The sequence below is a fragment of the Diceros bicornis genome, chromosome 9 (genome assembly GCF_020826845.1).
Source record: "Diceros bicornis minor isolate mBicDic1 chromosome 9, mDicBic1.mat.cur, whole genome shotgun sequence".
Classification (NCBI taxonomy): domain Eukaryota; kingdom Metazoa; phylum Chordata; class Mammalia; order Perissodactyla; family Rhinocerotidae; genus Diceros; species Diceros bicornis.
The window spans coordinates 3,429,016-3,443,523 of record NC_080748.1 but is presented as its reverse complement, the minus strand read 5'-3'; the positions used below and the strand labels follow the sequence as shown (position 1 = coordinate 3,443,523).

The following is a 14,508-nucleotide window of genomic DNA, read 5'->3' as shown; positions in this document are numbered from 1 at the left end:
CAGAGCCCCCACATTCATCATTCACAATGATGCCTCAGAAACCCTCCCAGAGCCCCTTCACCCTCCAACAGATGTCACCCCCGAGCCAGCCGCAGAAGATGTGCAGGGCGAACACAGCGACACCGGCCCCACGTCCCTCAGCGGGGTCATCCTGTCAGCACTGGGGGCCCAAGAACTCCTCGACTCGCTGTCTCCTACTACTTCTGCTCCCGGGGGAACCGGAGCACCGGTGCCGCCTGCAGGAGCAGGTGGAGAAGGACAGCGAGCTGAAGAGGTGCGGCTGCCGACAGCCAGGTGCACACGCTGCAGGAGGAGATGGACGAGCTGAATGAAGGGGGCTCCCTAACTGAGGGGCATGCTGCCCCCCACTGAGGTCAGTCCCGGTGCTCTTGGCTCCCCCACTGCCTGCTCCTCATGAGGGGTTTCCTGCTCCACAGCAGACTGCCCCTGAGCACTTCTGTGTGCAGCATGCCTGCTGCTGTCTTGGGAGAAGGCTCTGCTGGTAGCCGCCCCTCGCAGACAGGGAGCCCAGGTTGCAGAGCTCACCCCGCTCGCTCTAGGGTGCTCGAGAGGCAGCGGTAGTTGTCAGGGTTTAGCAGGTGGGGAAGGAGGCATTGCAGGTCAGCTGAGAAAGCCACGCCTACCCAATGAATTGTACCTGGATCGTTGGTTTACCACTTCAACAGGAGAAAATCAGCTTCTATTGCATCCCTCACACAAATGTAAATTCCAATGAGTTAGGATCTAAATGTGAAATAAAATCGACATAGTAAACTATTAGAAAAGTTATAGGAGACTCTTAAAGTCATGGGGAGGTTCTTTCCATTTGTGTTTTAATGAATATCCTTGAACTGAAGTCATTTTGAACATTTTAATAATTTCTTTAAAATTTGAAACATCTTTTTGAGTAGAATACATTCTCTTTTGTAAAATTTAAAACACCAGAGAAATATATAAGCTAAGAAGTGGTAAAAACTCCTATTTCTCACCTACCTCCCAACTTTTATTCCCTGTTGGTAGTAAAATTTGGTGTGTAATCTCCTCGACTGTTCCCTGTGCTTTACATACATATTTCTCCACCTGTACAAATTGGTTGGATATATTTTTGGTGTGTTTCTTGGCTATGTTTCTGATTTTCCTGCTCTCTTACAGTTTAGTAGTTGTAAACATTGGTTTCTCGATATTCCTTACATATTGAGGGTACCACCTTTTGCCTGTTATACATCCATGGAAAACATTTTCCTACCACATTATTCATTTAATCTGGATCAGTGCTTGTCTTCCCAGATGCCAGTAACACTTCAGGAGGGAAACGGGTCTATGTGACAGGCTATTCAGGATCTCCGGGACCCCCAGGGCAACAACCAGTAGGACAACCCAAAACAAGAAACAAAACCCATCCCTTGTGTTTCCAGATGCATCCTAGGGGAAGGACAGCTCCAGTTGAGGACCACTGATGTCCTGGTCAGAGTTATCCACTATATTCTCCTATCACGTTAAAGCTGTTTCTGTAGTTTCTCGTACCTGATGGTACAATTTGGTGCCTTTGTCTGTTCCTCTTGGTGTCTTTGTCTGTTCTTCTTGGTCAGACTGCCCAAGGTTTCTCACTGTTACAGGTCTTTCCAGACAACCAGCCCTTGACTCCATTGCTCAGGTCTATGTTTTTGTTCCTGCCTGGTGAATTCTCACTTCATTCTGCTGTCATTGGTTTTATTGTGGTGTTGTTCTTGCTCTTGGAGGGAAGGGCTCAGCTTCTTCGTGTACAGGTGATATTCCCTGATACCTGCTGTGGAGGCTGTGTCCCTTCCTCTGTCCCCTTGTCCCCACGCCATGGATTTGTCTCATGCTGCTCTCATTGCTGTTCATTTCTAAAGAGTTTCTCCTGTCTGTCTGGATTCCCTCTTTAACCTGAGAGATTTAGAAGGGTGTGGACAGATTTTCAAGTGGATAGGTTGGGGGAGGGGAGCCAATATTTTGTGATTACTTTTTACTTTTATTGCTTTAAGTTCCAGTAATATAGTCACTTATAGATTTCTGCTTTTTGGACTCTTTAGAGATTTCATTGTGGCTTAGCACACAGTCCATTGTGGTGACTGTTTCATTGTGGTTTGAGGAGAATGTTCGCTCTCCACTAGATGCTTACGTTGTTGTCCCTGGGGCTGAGGCTAGATCTAGCTTTTTTGTGTTCGTCAGCAGATCTGTTGCCTAACTTACTGTATCACTTGACCTGTGGCTTTTTAAGAGAGGTAATGTAGGTTTCCCTGTGGAAAGGGCATTCACCTCCCTTGGGGTGCCTGTGTCTTCTTGTTTGTCCAGTTTTGCTTTATGCTTCAAGACCGTATTGTTAGGTGCATAAGTGTTCCTGACAGTTATCAACACAGAGAACCCCTTTTTGTCGCATTTAAAGTCTTATTTCTTTATCTCCTTATTTTCAACCATATTATATCCCTTTATTTTATAACAATATTTTAACTCAACTCGAGAGCCTTCATGTTTTTCTAGAGCAATTTGATCCATTTACAATTGTGATTATTGATACATTGGAATGTGAGTCTACCATTTAATTTAATTTTTAATTTGTTAGGTTTTCTCATGATTTTTCTCTTGTTTTAGTGGGTGTCTTTCAGTTTTTAGGAACAACCATTTCTGCCTCTCTTTCTGTAAATGCTTAGAGTTGATCAGTTCCTGTGTTCTACACTCCCAACTCATCACCTTCTGGTCCCCAACTTGAGAATATCTGATCTTAGTTCTGTGTTCTTATTTTCCCCATCAAGCAACCATGATTGGATGTAAGTATAAGTTTTATTGGTTACTTTGTACACAACAGTTTATTGTATCCAAATTTTTCCTCCTTTTGGAAAGATTTGATGTTATTTTGGAACTCATATGACAGTGAAATTTTGAGATGAATCGAGTCTGAGATACTCCTTAGGTGCTGATGCTGGGGACCTAGCACCTAAACTCTTAAAGTTGCATCAGTGTGTCAGCAGAGTCGGGATGAGGTCAGAGATGTTTAAAACCGTGGAATTGAATGAGGTTTCCTGGAGACACTGTAGCTGTAGAAGGGACCAGGGCCCAGCCTAGGAGCAGGCAGTGTTTGCAGAGGTGCAGCTGAAGAGGGTCCAGGAAAGGGGACTGAAATGGTGGACCATGAAGTTGCAGGAACCACGAGGGGAAAGGGTATTGCAGAAAGGAGGGGTGCTCAGCTGGGTGGGATACAGCTCTGATCAGAATGGAGAAAAGATGGCTGGACTCGGCCATGTGGCATCACTGGTGACCTCAGTCTCCTTGAGAGGGTGGGAATGAAGCTGGGTCTAGAGTGAGTGAAGCATGGGAGGGCAGTATGTATAAGGCACTTTATTTAAGACTTTTAGCCATGAAGGGGAGTCAGGAAAGTGGACAGCAGCCAAAAGGGAGCCTGGGTCCAAGGGAGAGTTTTGTTCGTAAGGTGGAGATGAGCTAGCAGGTGTCTGTGCTGCAGGTAGGACCAGATGGAGAGGAAGAGTGTGCTGGGCCCTGAGGAGGTGCTGGGCTGGGCTCCTGTTATGAGCGGTTTGGGGATTCAATTGGAGAAGTAAAAGAAACTTTCCACTCCAAACAAATGGGTTGAAGGTATATTGTATTATAGAGAGGATGGTAAAGGTGATAGTCCGCAAGCAGATCTGAATAGGTCAAATAATAAGAGGGAAAAAACACCAGCTCGACTGGAAAGGGAAAACATCCACATCAGCTGAGATAGTGGCACATTTGAATAGGTCATATAATAAGAGGGAAAAATATCAGTTCTATCGGATAGGGAAACACCAGATCGACTGAAGGGAAATGACACAAATCAACCAGAAAGAGAAACGCCAGGTTAACTGAAAAGAGAACACATCAGATCAATTACTTCACAATAAATCAATTACTCACAACATCCACGCCCCACTGCTGGGAGAGTCCTGTCAATTGATACGGCTGGGCGGGAATCACACGTCCTGGGCAAGGCGTCCCTTCCACAGGTGGAACTCTCACCGGGTCTCAGTCTCCAGCAGTTTATATAAGCAGTTACAGAGTTTACAGAGAGAGCATTCAATGTTCCCATGCACAAATGGTTATCAGTGGCCTACATGCACTGAGCCCCACACTCTGGCTATCGTCCCAGCCCAGTAGTTGTGTGCGTGCATTGTTTACCCTGCTTATCCTCCCAGCCCAGCTCAGACGGCCAGTCTGCCCCAGGCTGCAGTGCCCGAAGGGCCTTGAATTTTTTACACATTGCAACTATCTCCATGGGAGAACAGCCGGTTCCCACCATGCAGAAAGCAGCTTTTATATTTCTTTTTGTGCTGGTGGCTGTAGGTTAATGGAGCGGCCAAACATGGCTGTACTCATGTCAAGACAGCTCCGCTGCCTGGCGCCGTGCAGAGAGCAAGAGGACAGATGTGTTCGTGGAAAGGGCACCCTGTGCCTCTGCTCCTGTGTTTCTGGAGCGTGAGGTGGGCAGTGGCTGGGAGTAGAGGGGCGATGCAGAGGGTGTTAGGTTAATGGCAGGGGGAGGAGGGAGAGGGATAGAGGACACTGTGGCTTGGTCTTCATGGCTCACACGGAGCTCCCCACTGGGATCTCCGATCACCAGCTGTTGACTCTCTTTGATGTTTTCATCAAAATGTCGGCTCTCTTGATGGTTCCCAAGGCTATTATGAATTTGTTCATCAGTGAAGGAAACTTTGGGTGATGTTTAAGGGATTCTATGTCAAAGGGGCTCTACATGTGTTTATTCAGTCCATCATCTTTACCCAATCTCTTTGTTTTTGGACAGATTCCATACAACAGAGCAGCCGGGCCAGTGGCCTGCAGGTTCCAGGGTTTGGGAGATTTGCCCTCCAGAAAGCCGATGCTGATTGGCATTCTCACAGGACGTGGTGCTCTGTCCCAGAGCCCGCTCTAATTCTGGGTGTCATGACATTGTAAATCCTGGGGCAGTTCTGTCAGGGCCCATCGTTGGCATTTCTGTGATCAGTGAGGGCAAACATTTTTCTGTGATCATTATCTGTCACTTCCCTGACTGTGTTGTTGCCTGCCTTGCTCACTGAGTTCTGAACCTTCCTGGTGGAACCAGGACGTTCACTCTTTATCCAGTGTGATTGCATGTTCCCTCAGTGTGCCCCTTGAGTACTTGCTTCAAAAATATCTGTTTTCTTCACATTCTTTGATTCCTTCTACATATAATCTAGATTTAATCTGGAGCTTTAAAAATGTTTTATTGTGGAAAACCTTGAACATACACAAATTAAACAGAGAAGTGTGATAGCCCCCCATGTCTCTATTACCCAGCTTCAACATTTATTAATATTCTGATATTCCTGTTTCGTCCATATTTCTACCCACTCCCTACCTTCCATTGATTATTTTTTAATTAATAGATTTTTTTTAGGAAAGTTTTAGATGAACAGAGAAATTCAGCAGAGAGAGCAGAGCATTTCTCCCTCTTCCCCCACAGTTTCCCCTACGGTTAACATCTTGCGTGACCACCTGTATTAGTGCGGTTCATTCCTTAGAAGTGAGGAGCTGATGCTGCTACAGCGTTCGTAAGCAAGTCCGTAGTTTACATTAAGGTTCATTGTCTTGCTGTCATGTACTTGGATTTTGACAAATGCATAATCTCATGTATCCACCACAACAGTATCCTACGGAAGAGTTGGGTTGCCCTAAAATCCCTGTGCTTTACCTCTTCGTCCCTTGCCCCCCAACTCCTGGCAACACTGATCTTTATATTTAAGTCCACTATGTCTTTTTGTGACTTGATAGCTCATTTCTTTTTTTTTTCTTTTTGTATATTGAGTCAAAATATACGTAATAAAAAATGTTTCATCTTAACCATTTTTAAGTGTACACTTCAATGGCGTTAAATACATTTCCATAGTTGTACAGTCATCACCACCATTCATCCCCATAACTCTTATAAATCTGAAACTCTATACCTATTAAACATTAACCCTCCCTTCTCCCCTCCCCCCAGCCCTTGGCAGCCACCATTCTACTTACTGTCTCTATGATTTGACTACTCTCAGTTCATACAGTATTCGTCTTTTTGTGACTGGCTTATTTCAGTTAGCATAATATCTCCAATGTTAATCCATGTATAGCGTATTAGAGAATTTGCTTCATTTTTAAGGCTGAATAATATTCCATTGTATGGATATACTACATTTTGTGTATCCATTCATGTGTCAATGGACACTTGGGTTGCTTCCACGTTTTAGCTGTTGTAAATAATACCGCTATGAACATGGATGTACAAATATCTCTTCAAGGCTCTGTTTTCAGATCTTTTGGGTGTATATGCAGAAGAGGAATTGCTGGATCACATGATAATTCTATGTTCAATTTTTTGGAGGAACGTCAATACTGTTTTCCATAGCGGCTGCACCATTTTACATTCCTATCAACAGTGTACAAGGGTTCCCATTTCGCTGCATCTTGGCCAACACTTGCTGTTTTCTGTCTTTTCAATAGCACTCATCTTACTGGGTGTGAGGTGGTGTCTCATTGTGGTTTTGATGTGCATTTCCCTAATGATTAGTGGTGTTGAGCGACTTTTCATGTGCTTATATGCCATTTCTAAGTCCTCTTTCGCAAAGGAGTCTTCAAGTCCATGCCCATTTTTGAATTGGCTTGTTTTTAGTTGTTTAATTTAGGACTTCTCTGTATATTCTGGATACCAGTCTCTTGTCAGAAATATGATTTGCGAATATTTTGTCCCATTCTGTGAGTGCCTCTTGATGTACCAACTTATAAAATTTTCATGGAGTCCAATTTTTCCATTGTTTTTCTTTTGTTACCTGTGCCTTTGGTGTCATATCCAAGAAATCATTGCCAAGTCTGGTGTCATGAAGATTTAATCTTATGTTTTCTTCTAAGAGTTCTCTTGTTTGAGGTCTTACATTTATGTCCTTGATCCATTTTGAGTTAATTTTTGTGTATAGTGTTGGATGGGGTCCAGCTTCAAGCTTTTGCATAGGGATATCCAGTTTTCCCAGCACCATTTGTTGAAAAGAAACCTTTCTCCATTCCAAGGTCTTGGCACCCTTGTCAAATATCACTTGACCATATATGTGAGGGTTTGTTTCTGGGCTCGCTATTCTATGCCATTGGTCTCTATGTCTGTCTTTATGACAATACCATACTATTGATTACTGTAGCTTTGTAGTAAGTTTTGAAATCAGGAAGTGTGAGTCCTCCAGTTTTGTTCTTCTTTTGCAAGATTGTTGTTGGCTATTCTGAGTCCCTTGAGATTCCATGTGAATTTTAGGACGGGTTTTTCTATTTCTGCAAAAAACATCATTAAGATTTGGCTAGAGAATACATTGAATCTGTAGATTGCTTTGGGTAATACTGACACTTTAACAATAGTAAGCCTTCCAATCCATGAACATGGGATGTGTGTCCATTTATGAATGTCTTCTTTAATTTCTTTCTGAAATGTTTTGTAGTTTTTATGGTGTAAGCCTTTCACCTCCTCGGTTAAGTTAATTCCTAAGCATGTTATTCTTTCTGATACTATTATAAATGAATTGTTTTTGTAATTTCCTTTCCAGAGAGCTCATGGTTCGTGTCTAGAAATGCTGCTGATTTTTGTGTGTTGACTTTGTATCCTGCTACTTTTCTGAATTCATTTGTTAGATCAAACGGCTTTTTTGTGGAGTCTTTTGGATTTTCTACATACGACATGATATCATCTTCAAACAGAGACCATTTTACTTATTTCTTTCCAATTTAGATGCCTTTTATTTATTTATTTTTATTGTCTCATGGGTCTGGCTTGAACTTTCAATACAGTGTTGAATAGAAGTGGTGAAAGTGGGCATCCTTGCCTTGTTCCTGATCTTAGAGGAAAAGCTTTCAGTCTTCCGTCATTGAGTATTATGTTTGCTGTGTGTTTTTCATACATGGCTTTTGTTATGTTGAGGCACTCTCCTTCTATTCCTAGTTTGTTGAGTTTTTTATCATGAAAGGGCGTTGAATTTTGTCAAATGGTTTTCTGCATCAATTGAGTTGGTCATTTTTTCCCCTTCATTTTCTTGATGTGGCTTATTACATTGATCAATTTTTGTATATTGAACTCCCCTTGTATACCAGGAATAAATTTCACTTGGTGGTAGTGTATAATTCTTTTAACATGCTGTTGAATTCAGTTTGCTAGTATTTTGTTGAGGATTTTTGCATCTATGTTCATCAGGGATAATGGTCTGTAATTTTATTTTCTTTTAGTGTCCTTGTCTAGTGTTGGTATCAGGGTAATGCTGGCCTCGTAAAGTGAGCTTGGAAGTGTTCCCTCTTTTTCAATATTTGACAGAATGTAAGAAGTCTTGTTTTTAATACTTCTTTATATGTTTGGTAGAATTCACCAGTGCAATCATCTGGTCCTGGGTTTTACTTTGTTGAGAGTTTTTTTTTTTTAGATTTCTTTAAATATTGGTGACATATAACATAGGTAAGTTTTAGGTGTTCAAGATGATGATTTGTGAAAGGATTACCACAATACGGTGAGTTAACACCTCCATTCCCTCACATAATTAACTTGGTTTTTCTAGTGATCACTTTCAAGATCTACTCTCTTAACAACTTTCAAGTCTATAAGAATATAATATTGTTAATTATGGTCACCATGCTGTGCATTAGATCCCCAAAACTTCTTCATTTTACAGCTAGAAATTTGTGCACTTTGACTCACATCTCCCCATTTCCCCCAACCCCGCGACCCTGGGAAACCCATTTTTGTCTCTATTCATTTCAGTTGGGCTTTTTTAGATTTCACATATGAGTGAGAATATATAGTATTTGTCTTTCTCCGTCTGACTTATATCACTTAGCGCAATGCCTCAAGGTCCATCCATGTTGTCGCAAAATGCAGGATTTCATTCTCCTGCATGGCTGAATAATATTCCATTATATATTACATGTATACATATATCTCACATTTCCTTTATCTATTTATCCATTGATGGACACCTGGATTGTGTCCATGTTCTCTGTGAATAATGTTGAAATGAACATGGGGGTGCAGATATCTCTTCAGAATAGTGATTTCAATTCCTTTGGGTATACAGCCAGAAGCGGAATTGCTCATTTATATATATTTCTATTTTTATTTTTTTGATAAAATTCCATATTTTTTCCATAGTGACTGTAGCAATTTACATTCATACCATCGGTGCACAGGGTTCTCTTTTCTACACAGCCTCTCCAACACTTGTTGTCTGTTGTCTCTTTGAGAATAACCATTCTAGCAAGTGTGAGGTGATATCTCATTGTAGTTTTGATTTCATTTCCCTGATGATGAGTGATTACGAGCATCTTCTCATGTACCTGTTGACCATTTTTATGTCTTCTTTGGAAAAGTACTATTCAGGTCCTTTGACCATTTTCATATTGTTTTGTTGGTTTCTTTACTGTTGAGTTGTAACAGTTTCTTATATACTGTGGATATTAGCCCCTTTAGTTTGCCAATTGTTTCACTTGCTATGCAGAAGGTTTTTAGATTGAAGTCATCCCACTTGTTAAGTTTTGCATTTGTTGCTTGCACTTTTGATATTATATCCAAAAAAATCTTTGTCAAAACCAGTTTCATGGGGCTTTTTTCTCTATATTTTCTTCTAGTTGTTTTATATTTGGTGTCTTACATTTAAGTCTTTAATTCAATTTGGGATCATTTATAGAGTGGTGTAAAATAGGGGTCCAATTTCAGTTTTCTGCATGTGGTTATCCAGTTTTCCCAGCACCATTTGTTGTAGAAACTATCCATTCCCCATGGAGTCTTCTTAGCTGACTTGTCAACTGTTAGCAAACTGTATGTGTGTGGTTTTATTTCTGGATCCTTGATTCTGTTACATTGGTCTAGGTGTCTCATTTTATACCTGAATCATACTGTTTTTATTACTATAGATTTGTAATAAAGTTTGAAATCAGAAATTGTGATGCTTTCAGCTTTTTCTTTCTCGGGGTTCCTTTGGTTATTGGAGGTCTTTTGTGGATCCACATCAATATTAGGATTATTTGTCCTATTTCTCTGAAAAATGCCATGGGAATTTTAATAGGAATTGCATTGAATCTTGAGATGGCATTGAGTAGCATGAACATTTTAACAATACTAATTCTTCTGATCCATGAGCATAAGATATCTTTTCATTTCTTTGTGTCTTTGAGTTCGTTCATCTGTGTCTTATAGTTGTCAGTTTCTAGATCTTTCACCTTCTTGGTTAAATTTATTCATGAGTATTTTACTGTTTTTGATGGTATTGTAACTAGGATTTTTTCTTTATATCATTTTTAGATAGTTCATTGTTAGTGTAGAGAAAGGCAACCGATGTCTATATATTGATTTTGTCTCCTGCAGCTTGAGTGAATTTGTTTATTAGTCCTAACAGTTTGGGGAGGAGTCTTTAAGTATTTCTCTACATAAAATCATATCTGCAAACAGAGACCACTTTGTTCCTTCATTTCCAATTTAGATGCTTTATATTTCTTTCTCTGGCCAAATGTCTCTGGGTAAGACTTGCAGCAGTATGTTGAAGAGTGGTGTTGAGACTGGGCACCCTTGTCTTGTTCTTTGTCTTAGCAAGAAAGCTTTCAACCTTTCACTGTTCAATATGATGTTAGCCGTGGGTTTGTCATGTAAAGCTTTTATTATGTTCAGGTATGTTCCTTCTGTAACCCTTTCTTGAGAGTTTTTATCATGAAGGGGCGTTGAATTTTGTCAAACTGCTTTTTCTGCATTGAGAGATTATTTTAGGATTTTTATCTTTCATTCTATCAATGCGGTGTATCACATTCATTGATTTGCATCATGTTGAACTTGATCATGTTGTTTGATCCTTTTTTTGAGTTTAGATAGTTTTGTTATAATGTGTCTTGGAGAAGAAAGTTTTAGTTTGAAATTTTAGGGTGACCAATCGGCATCAGGACCTTGGATGTCTACATCTCTCCCCATATTTGGGAAGCTGTCAGCTGCTACTTTTTTAAGTCAACTTTCTTTTCCTTTCTCCCTGTCTTCTCCTCTGGTACTTTAATAATGTTTATCTATTTATTTTCAAGGTATCCCATAATTCACACTGCCTTTCCCCAATCCTATCCGTTCCTTTTTTTCTTTTTGCTCCTTTGACTGGATGATTTCAAATGACACATCTTCTAGTGCACTAATTATTTCTTGTACATGGTTGAATCTGATTTAGAAGCTCTCTATTGAATTCTTCAGTTCAGTCATTGTGTTCTTCAACTCTAGGATTTCTGTTTGTTTTTCCTTAATGCTTTCTGTTTCTATGTTGAAATTCTCACTTGTTCATGCACTATTTCCTTATTTCATTTAATAGTCTATCTGTGTTTCCTTAGAGTTTTATGAATTTCTCAAAGAGCATTGTGCTGAAGTCTTTGTCACATAGTTCCTATATCTCCATTGCTTTGTCGGTCATTGGAGTTTTATTCTTTTTCTTTGGTGGTGTCATGGATCTTTGATTATTCATGATCCTTGTGGCCTTCCGTTGGTGTCTGCAAATTTGAGGAAGTAGACACTTCTTCCACTCGTTACAGACTGGTTTTAGTAAACCAAAGCCTTCACATTCAGCCCATCTAGGGGTCCTGGGTGGGCCATCTGGTGGTGTCCAGGGGCAGGCTTGCTGCTGGAGTCCTTGAGCAACCTGGTACTGGGGTGAGTGGAAAGCTTGGGTCCACAGTATTGTGTCTAGCCCTGGGCAAAGCTGGGACCCTGAGTTCATGAGTAGCCCCACTGGAGCCTGTTTTGGCAGGTCCTCATTGAGAGCCTGTGACCACAGTAGTCATCCAGGGCCATGAGAGTTGGCCAGTGCTGGGATGATCTGAGAGTCTCAGCTCACGAGAGCCTGCCAGGAGCCTGTGCCATGAGAGACAGTTTGTGTTGGTGTAGGCCGGAGGTCTGTATTCCTGGGAACCTGGGGCCACAGGAGCTACCTGAGATTGCAGGAGCCAGGAGGCGCTGGGTCAAGATGGAAGCCTGGGTTCATGGGAAGCTGCTGGTGCCTGGTGCCATGGGAGCTGCCTGGGGCCGCCTGAGTCAGCAAGCACCTGGGTGGGCTGGGGGCTTGGTTCTGCAGAAGCCTGTCGGAAGCCTGGTTCCATGAGAGCTGTCTACAGCTGCTGGAACTGGCAGTTGGTGTGGTGAGCCATGGGCCTGTGTTCCTAGTAGCCCCCGGGGAGCCTGGAGCCATGGAATCTACCTGGGGTTGTTGGAGCCAGGAAATGCTAGAGTGACCTGGGGTCCTGGGTTTGTGAGAGCCCACTGGGTGCCCTGTTATGGAAGCTGCCTGTGGCTGTGTGTGCTGCCTGTGGCTGCCTGGAGTAGGCAGAAACTTGGGGAAGCCAGGGTCTGAATTCATCAGAGTCCACCAGGAGCCTAGTGCCAATGACACCACTTGTGGTCACAGGAGCCGCCTTGGGCTGCTGAAGATGGCAGCCCCTAGGCTGATATGGGGGCCTGGGTTTCCAGGAGGCTGATGGGAGCCTGGTGTCAGGGATGCTGCTTGGGGCCGCCAGAGCTGGCATGCTCCAGGGTGAGCCAGGGGCCTGGATCTGCAGAAACCTGCAGGGAGCCAGCTAGGTCTACAAGAGTCAGCCTGGTGCTGGGGCAGGCTGGCTCAGGGATCTGTGGTAAATTCGAGCATTCACTTTACTCTCCTCTCGTTGGGAGGTTTTTGATTACTGATTCAGTCTGCTTGCTTGTTACTGGTCTGTTCAAGATTTCTGTTTCTTCATGATTCAGCCTTCATAGGTTGTTTCTAGGAATTTATCTATTTTGTCTGGGTTACCCAATTTGTGAATGTACAGTAGTTCAGAATAGTCTCTTCCGGTCTTTTTCTTTCTGAAGCATCAGTTGTAATGCCTCCTCTTTCATTTCTGATTTACTTTATTTGAGTCATCTCTCTTTTTTCCCCTGGATATTGTATCTAAGGGTTTGTCAATTTTATTTTTTCAAAAAATCAACTCTTACTTTTATTAATATTTCATACTGTCTTTCACTTTTTCCCGCTCTCCTCTTGGTGACTTTCATGCTTCTGCTAACTTTGGGTTTCATTTTTTCTTTTTCTAATGCTGTGTGTTGTAAGTCAGGTTGTTTCTTTGACATCCTTCGTCTCTTATAATGTACAAGTTTGTCACTACAAACTTTCCTCTTAGTACTACTTTTGCTGCATCCTATAAGATTTGGTGTTTTTATTTTTTCTTTTTGTATGTCTTGAGCTATTTTCTAATTTCCCTTTTGATTTCTTCTTTGATCTAGTGGCTGTTTAAGAATTTGTTGTTGAACTTCCATGTATTATGAATATCCCAGTTTTCCATCTGTTATTGACTTTTGGTTTCATGCCATTGTCTTTGGAAAAGATACTTGGTATGATTTCAGTCTTCTTAATTTAGTTAAGACTTGTTTTGTGACCTAACACGTGATCTGTTCTGGAAAATAATGTGTGCCCTTGAGAAAAGACTACATTTTGTTGCTGTTCAGTAAAATGTTCTATGTATGTCTGATAAGTCCATTAATGTTTTAATGTCTGCTGTTTTCTAATTTTCTATCTGGATATTCTATCCATTGTTAAAAATGAGGTACAGAAGACCCCTACTATTTGCAAGTTATATAACTGAGAATGCTCTAATATTGAGACTATATAAAGATCTCTTAGAACTCAATTATGAAAAACAAAGAAGTTTGAAATGAAACTTCATTCAAAGAAGTTTGAAATGAAACCATTTTCATTGGGTAACCAATGAAAATGTGTAACTAGCTGCAATGGACATGTCTCCAGGAGAAACATAGATGGCCAATAAGCACTAGATAGATGTTCAGTATCATAAATTATTAGGAAAATGCAAATTCAAAGCATAGTGTAATATTATTTCACACTCAAAATGAAGGCTATACTCAACATAATGGAAAGTAACAAGTGTTAGTAAAGATATGGAGAATGGGAAACCCACATACATTACTGGTGGGAAAGTAAAATGATGCAGCCACTGCAGAAAACAGTTTGCCATTTTTTAAAATCTTAAACCTAGAATTACCATGGACCAGGAGAGTCACAAGGTAGGTATGTCCAAAAGACCATTGGAAACATATGTTCAAAGAAAAACTTTTCCATGGATATTCAAAGCAACATTATTCACAATGGTCCAAAAGTGGAACAAACCCAAATTTCTATCCAGTTATGACTGCATAAACCAAATGTGCCCTATTCATAATATAGGACATTATAGAGCCATAAAAAGGAATAAGCTACTGCTACATGCTCGGCCATGGATGAACATTGAAACGTGTGCTCACTGAAGTCGCCCACAAAGGCCACAGATAGCATGATGCCATTTGAATGAACTGTCCAGAATAGGCAAACCAATAGGGAGAGAAAACAGATGAGTTGTTTTCATGGGTTTGGGTTAGGAGAAAATAGTGTGAATTAGAATGGGTTTGTTTGGGGGTGTTGAAAACGTTCTGGATTTAGATAGTGGTGATAA

General features: G+C 41.2%; 1 protein-coding gene across 1 annotated transcript in view; it reads left to right on the top strand.

The window, feature by feature from the left end:
• Window positions 1-358: 358 nt before the first annotated feature.
• The window catches only part of LOC131410027 (ral-GDS-related protein-like), a 209,055-nt gene continuing 194,905 nt past the window's right edge, over window positions 359-14,508 (top strand). Inside the window, exon 1 of the transcript XR_009221126.1 lies at window positions 359-373. The gene's annotated coding sequence lies outside the window, so the exon portion shown is untranslated. The remainder of the gene's footprint in view (window positions 374-14,508) is intronic.